This window comes from Periplaneta americana, chromosome 5, assembly GCF_040183065.1.
Source record: "Periplaneta americana isolate PAMFEO1 chromosome 5, P.americana_PAMFEO1_priV1, whole genome shotgun sequence".
NCBI classification, from domain to species: Eukaryota; Metazoa; Arthropoda; class Insecta; order Blattodea; family Blattidae; genus Periplaneta; species Periplaneta americana.
Window position 1 is genome coordinate 1015037 of NC_091121.1, and position 8199 is coordinate 1023235.

The following is an 8199-nucleotide window of genomic DNA, read 5'->3' on the forward strand; positions in this document are numbered from 1 at the left end:
AATAATAATAATAATAATAATAATAATAATAATAATAATAATATTAAAATACAACCTGCGTGACAACAGTAACAACTTATTTAATGACTTTCAATAAGTACATTTTTTAACTTTCTGTGATTGCACCAGAATAGGACGCCAAAGAACATGGTGGAGGGACGCAGTCAACCAACTTTGAGCGGCAGCAACAACCAGTGCTATAGTGAGGATCACGTAAGTTCAGTTCCCAAACAGCAAATATTTCCGCCTTGTCAGTGTTGCCAACCGTTACCAGATATCACCACATGTAGTAAAATCACGATCCTATGTACTGAATGACTTCTTTACTCACCGTACTTTACCTTAATGTTGGAAGGTTATTCTAAATAGTTTCAATAATAATGAGAAATGTATTGCTATGTTCTATTCTTTTATTCCTTTACATTATTATTAGTATTAGCATTAATAGGTTACTAGACGTAAATATACAACAAAGTATAGTATATAATATTCAAGAATCAAATCTGTTCCAAGACCAATTAAATTATTGTCACTTCACTTCAAAGATTCCAGCGTACATATACTGTACTTCCTAAAGGTAGATAAATTAATGACCAATTGACTTTTGGTTGGAATTCGAATGAACTTCTGATTATCTTTTGAAATTAGTAAGGAAATGGATAATACAACTAGGCTAAAACTGAAATAATAATAAATCAACTTACAAAAATAATTTTGGTCCTTAAAAGCCATAAGTAATTTCACTTCTAGATACCTTTTTAAAGATTTCATTTGTTTGTAAATTGCTTAATAATGCTACACTTACACTTATTATTTCTGCAACTCCACGTCTGTCATTGAAAAAATGTATGATACATAACTATGAAGTCTCTTTTTGGCTCTTGTGTCCTAAATTTAAATAAGAAAAAACAAATGATTCAAGAAATGTGAGCTGGTGAAAATTAAATACTCAATTAATAAAATAATTACTACCAAAAGAATATTTTATTAATTCTATACAAAAGATGAATTACACAGAACAGATGGCCAGAAATCATAGATTTATACACAACATACAGCATGAAACGATCATCAAAAAATGCTTTTTGTACACAATAACATCTTTCAAACGAAGTGAAATAGCCAATAAGTTCAATAAATATTATGCTAATAAGTAATAACTATAATTAATAATTATCTACAAGCTGTAAAAGGGAATAAAATAGTATATTGTTGAAATTAGGGGGTTATGGTTTATTACGTGTATTTATAATTTTAATTACCTTTTCTACATTTAATTATATTTTAATTTCTATTAGATTAGTTGGTGGTGTGGTTGTTAGTTTTATCTGTGTACGTCAGACTATTAAGGAAAAACTGAAAGAAATATTAAATCTACTATCTACTTTATATAACAATATTTAATCAAGAACTGAATATTACTATTAATTTAATAACATAAGACCCAAAACATCTCCAAGTCCAGACAATACACATGCTGATTTTCTTAAACATGTTGGCAAACAAGCAAACTCACTACTTTTATCTTGTAATCTCATCTAAAATACAATATCTGTCTGGAGAAAATCTATCATAACATCAATTTTGAAAAGCAATTATTCAACTAATATCTTTTCGAGTTATCGACAGATACTACTTACTAGTATGATAGCCAAAATTATGGAAGAGATGATTTCATAGATTGAATTGGTTCCTGGAATCTAGTAACTAACTTTCATTTTATTGGGTTGACTTTAGAGAATTGCATTCAACAAATGGACAGATTTTAAATTTTAGTCAAGATATTAAAGATATTTTAAACAGAAAACAAAACAACTTAACAATTTTAATTTATTTTCAAGGATCATATGGCTCTGTAGATATAAATCACTTAAGAAATTGCAAACTTAGGGTGTCCATGATAAAGTGTTACACTGGGTCAGTGACTTGATTATTTGATTCATTGTCACAAATATGTAAATAGAGACAGATTCATCTGGGCTTCCCACATTGTTGTTTTCAGGAATACATTTTCCAATATTAATGTCGATGGTCTAACTAAAGAAATAGATCTTATGATAATCTCATCATTTGCAGATAATATGGTTGTCTAGAACAAAAAATCACAGTCCACAAATATTAATAAACTGAGCCAAAATCCCAACAGACTTTTTGACTCTACTTGGAGAACTCAAACTTGCTCAATTAAGGGAAACTTTACTAATAAAACACAATCCCAAGTTATTTCAAAATGAATAGTATATAAGTTAACTTTAACAGATGATGTTAAGAAATGTGATACTTCTCCAGACATTTTAAAAATCATTAGAAACGATAAATGATCTGGTCAGTGAGTGACTACATACAGTATTTTTTATAGATGGATCCTGTTTACCAAGCCATAGATGTAGTGGTGTTGTAGTACAATACCAGTATATTCCCTTTTACAGGGAATTATATTCAAACACTTGTTTGCCCCATTTTAACAGTGACAACGCTTTTTAGCTTTTTAAACATTCTGGTTATTGTATTGTGTTTGTGTTTAGTGAAAGATTTTTAGATAAGGGCGCAAATAGCCATAGTAGCTGACGCGCCCTTTTTAAACGCCACTAACTAACTAACTAACTAACTAACTAACTTCAAACACTGACTAATTTTGATAGTGAAAATTTAGATACACTTTTAAGCTTACAAAATCTCCAGTATCGACTTCATAAATCTGAGAAGGCTGTCATACTATCAGATTCAAAATCAGATGTTCTTGCTGCAGTAATGGACGTAACAGCATGAAATCTCAATATTTTACAGTGTTTTAATATTTTAAGCAAAATGGTCGAATTACATCGACGACTGGTACTTCCGTGGATCCATGAACTTTATGGAGTGGGAGGTAATGAGGTAGCTGAAAGGTAGCAAAATTACTGTAAGGTTATCTATACCTGCATCTTACCACACTGTTAAAAGAATAACAAGATCAGAACATGACAATGTGGTAACAAAAATCGGAATGATTCTAAAGCAAATGAAAAAATTGCAATAGGCCATCCGGCATCTGCTCCACGATGGAGGAAAATCCTCAGAAGAAACCAACTAATCAGACCAAATGGGGGATCCAAACTACCCTCGAGTGCAGCTCTGAATTTGCAGGCCAACGAGTCTACCGACTAAGCTACATTGGTGGCTCCACTAAAAAATATGAAGTACATGGCACTCAGATTATTAAATTGACAAACCTAAACAATTAGTCATCAGTTAAGCTATAAAATATAATACATAGCAAGCAAGTTAATTCAATTTAAAAGTATAAACAATTCAATCAGTTGAAATATACAGAAACTGATAATAAATATCATGCAAATTACTTCACATTACAAGCATAAACAATTCATCACTTGTGGTATACAGCCTACTATTTAATTTACAGCACATACAATTCATCAGTTAAGCTATAGACCTACAGTCTACTATTCAATTTACAGCATATATAATTCATCAATTAAGCGAAACAAAAATATAGTACAATATATAGTAAAAATAATACACCTAATTTAATAACTGAACTTCTATGAAAATCTACAGTGGCAGTACTCATTTTATCACAGGCCATGATTGTCTCAAATATTTACAAAGAACTGATATTTCAGAATCTCCCCATGCCATTTCTGAAATCTCAATGAAGATATGGATCATTGTCTTGACTGTTTAACTTTACACAGCTTTCAATCATCTGGTTAAATATTGGAGTGCAAGATAACAAATGACATCAACTGCTGAACACTTGGTATCAATCAAACAACAACTTCATTATATTAAAGGGGAAAAAAAACTGAAAGAATTAATTGTATATAGACACAACACATAAGACAAGGCCGCTTCAGAACAGTAATTGGCAAGGCTCTGTTGTTTTAGGATTCTTATGTAGATTCAATTTCACCTGAAAGAAAAAAGTAGCATCTATAAGTAGTAGTAGTAGTAGTAGTAGTAGTAGTAGTAGTAGTAGTAATGATAATAATAATAATAATAATAATAATAATAATAATAATAATAATGACTGTAAAGTATGGAAATTAATATTGCAATGTAATATCAAAAGGTGATTTCACACCATCAACTCTTATCATTTAGTACAACAAATCTATTATATTCAGTTGCAATCACCAGTAGTTGTTCTTTCCTCCATTTTGTTGTTGGCTGATTTTTCACAAGTCTGCTATGATATGCAGCACTATCCATGACAATAACGCATTGCCCTAATGTTCTCAGGTCAACAACTGTGTTTGCACCCACTTCTCAACTACAGGGCTATTCATAGCACTATGGTAGTCCTGACTTTTCTTTCAATTGCATGAAAAAATTAAATCAGCACCTGCAATAAAAATTATACCTGGGCATATAATTACGTCACATGAATTCACAGCATTTAAATAAAGAAAATAAAACATAACATAACATGACATGAGATCCTCTTTGGTGAAAGGCTTTCCCACGTTTTTATTTAGTCACCAATTTTTATATTTTTGTACCCTGATTTAAAAAATTACTCTTGCCAAATTTATGTAAAATATAAATCAATATAACTTACCGAGTATAAATCCACCTTTCGTTCCGGCATCTAATCTTCCACCCTCATTTGTTGGTCTATGAATAACACCATTCATGTCACTGGAAACTTCACCTGGTTTATTTCATGAATAAGTGGGTGATCCTACTTAAAAAAACAGAGAGAGAAAAGCAATTCACATTGACACTCTAAGAGACACAAAAATTTTAAAGACAGGAAAACCGTTCAAGAATTTTATAACTAACCTCTAGTTATAATATGAAACTATTAATTGCAAAACATGTTGTTCCCACCTGAATTCATTACTAGTAGCCTATATTAATTGCAATTTCATATTCCACATAAGTGTTAATCTATTTGTTAGTAAAAAATTCAATCACTCAATGTCTCACAATACATTGAAATTTACCATTCATAAAAATCCAAGTCTCATCCAAGAATACTACGGGTTTAGGGTTCTCACGCTCCACATTTCTTATATATTCTCTTAAAAACGAATAACATCACTTTCTCATACATGTGTATAAGGATCCCCTTTGCTCCATAGAAATTTCATCTCTTTCAAAATTTTTTTCACCGATGATAAGGATACTCTAAATAAATATGTTTCATAATCATCATTCATATGTTCCAGAACTTTTGCTGCTGTTAGTACTTCCCCTGTAACAGTAAATGAAAATTATGCCATATTTTTATACATAGGCCTAGGACTAATATCAGAATTACATTGCATAAATCAACACAATAATTCCTGTAACTTCCCTACCTTTATGTAACTTGTCATAAATAAATCTCGCAATTGCATCTTTCGTAAAATCATCAGCATCAGTCACTGGATGTTTACGTAGTCTATGTTTTCCTGGTGTCACGAGTGGGGTCCCCTTGTGTGAATTTATCACTTTCGTGGCTGTTGTTAAGCCAAGCTGTAATAACAAACAATAACATAATACTTCTAAAAATTGTTATATCATAAAATTCATGCATGATACCAACATTTACAGCTATATGAATAGAAAATGATCAACATGTTAGGTTGGGTCTACGATAGGTTTAAGTAGGCTAATATTTAGGTAATTCTCCAGAAAAGCTACACCAAAGAAGGCATAATTTTATTTTGTTTAATTGATTTCTGTGATATTTACATAGTGATGAACAGGTGGTTTTAGTGCACAGCCACAAATACTTTCAGCACAAAAATCCTTTGACACTTACCTGTATATTCTAATGCATTGTTGTAGTCCCTCCCTCAAACTTGTTACTAATTACCAATATAACATGCGAGAGGTCCAGGACGAAGAGAAATGGTTAGTTTCCCAGTAGTGCGTCCTCGTCCTCTCGAGTGTTATATCTTAACAAGTACTTTGGGTGGGGTAGCTTTTCTGAAGAAACACCATATTTAATATTACTTAGACCAGTCATGAATAAATTATTCAACCAGAGTCAACGTTCCTATGCTTTATAGAGTATGTTATATAGTCATTATATAAAACTGAATTATTTTTAAGCACCATAACAGGCCAACATTCATGTAATATTTGCTGCAATATCAAGTTAATAATTACAATATGACTTTTATTTTCTTCGGCCGATGTGGCATGTAAATTGTGATCTGAACGGTTAATTTAATACCAAAAGAGAAAACTGGAAATTTACTTTCGTGCTGTTTGATTATTTGTTCGTCTAATTTGTAAATGTATTTAAGCTATCACCTACTGCAGTATTACAGTATCTTAAATGTATTTAGTTTGGCAATATGAAAATCACTGACTTGATTAAAGATCTAGGCCTAACCTAAAAATTTGTTTTGTTTGACCACAATCATGAAATTATTAGTGCAAACTCCTAAAACTGAATACCACTTTGAAATGTATGCTTAAGAATACTTACTCCTAATAATTTTCCTATTCTGGTTGTAATTGCTGTCTCCGTTAGCATAATTCTTCTTCATTATCTTCTTTCTTCAACTCATTATACACGTGAACTACAGATTTCTGAAGCGTACTCTGAATGCCACACATTTTCTTCCTTGGAGAAGTCACTGCAACACTATTTCATTTTTTTGACATAGTAATAAAAATCTAAACACGAAAGAAATTCATTAAAATTTGAAATAATATTGCTATCCATTACCCACGTGCATTATCACGCCCAAATATATTATATTTATTCGTACTTATCTATTCTTGAATTATAACCACAACGCAACACATAAAATAACTATTATGTATTAATATTAATACTAATATTAATTAATTATTAATAAGTTCGAATTTCACTATCTTCCAGTAACCGGATGAGAAATCTAGTACAATTTTAATTTCATGGAACTCCAGTACCGGCAAATATTGTCGATATTTGCCTCAGCTGCCAACATACCAGTTACAAAATCACTACCATTTATAATATTTGTCAGTATCGAAATTCGAAACGAAGTTGGCAAAAGAAAATTCAACCTTCAAACTAGAAAATCACCATAATCCACTAGCATTTGTAGTAATGGGGGAAAAATAGTTAGGTTTCACCCTTAGGGTATCAAGTTACCTGGTCTTCCCTATAGTGAAATTGTGGACAAAAAAAAACTAGGAATGTAAATATAGACTATCTGGTCGGCCCTTCTGATGGTCAAGACTCGAGCATCCCTGTCCAAGCAGGAGGCCTTGCCCCACTGGGGATTTACGGCTATTATCATTATTATTATTATTATTATTATTATTATTATTATTATTATTATTATTATTATTAAAATGCTTTCATTACATTTTGGCACTTCCCTGTTTTTAGCCTTCAGAATTCACATAAAAGTTTTAACACTGCGTTGTACTTTCCCATACCATACAGCCGTTCTCGAGTTACGAAGAACAGGTTATTTCAACCTATCGGAGAGCCGTGTGGTCTACAAGCGGCTTGAAAACATATCTGCTACTCAGCCTGTAAAAAACAACGGTGCAAGTGGCTCGGGCTATAATAACAACGAAAAGCAAGCCATCATTTTTTCTTCGATTTTGCATTCTCGTACTGCGAGTTCAATAGACCTCCTCGAACATCAATATGCAAGGACAATTTTAAAAACCTTAGGGTATTCTCAACCGCAGCTCTCAGCAGATTTTCTCAACTGTATGTTGCAAGGATAAATCACGGGTCACATTCGATGAGGGTCAACACTACGTCTTTCTTTCCTCCAAGTCTAAGACAACACGTAACATTAGGACGGAATAAACAGCCTTGCCCTAGGCGGGATCTGAAAGTTAGCGAATTCTATTCCATGCTTGAAGTACCGAGCATTAGCTGCTGCGTGCACCACGGCTAGCCCGGAGAACATAAGAGAGCTCATAGAGAAAATGCGATTCCAAGAATACAGCTTTGGCCACCATGTGAGTGCCAAACCAGTACTGGAATACGTTAAATCAGAGGCTGAATTCTTTTTGGGATATGGGAAGCCATCTTGTCCACAGCACGTACTTGTTTCAGGCAACAAAAATGTAAGCAATAAAGAAATCGTAAGTAAACATTGTTCAGACTTACATGTACGGTTAGGTCTAATACTGTGGTCTTAGAAATTTCTACGACTACTCTATTATTTTTTTTATCTTCCAATACAGGTACGTGAAGAAAAGAAAATCACGACGAAGTGTGTCCTTTATGTATAAAGTGAAAGTAAA

The 8199-nt window shown here is 32.2% G+C and overlaps 1 long non-coding RNA gene across 1 annotated transcript; it reads right to left on the reverse strand.

Moving 5' to 3' along the window:
- Positions 1–211: 211 nt before the first annotated feature.
- On the reverse strand, positions 212–4940 carry LOC138699405 (uncharacterized). Its single transcript, XR_011331999.1, has 3 exons — positions 4562–4940; positions 4138–4345; positions 212–3913 (listed from the first exon to the last, which is right to left on the reverse strand). It is a non-coding gene; the product is annotated as an uncharacterized lncRNA (long non-coding RNA).
- Positions 4941–8199: the final 3259 nt, after the last annotated feature.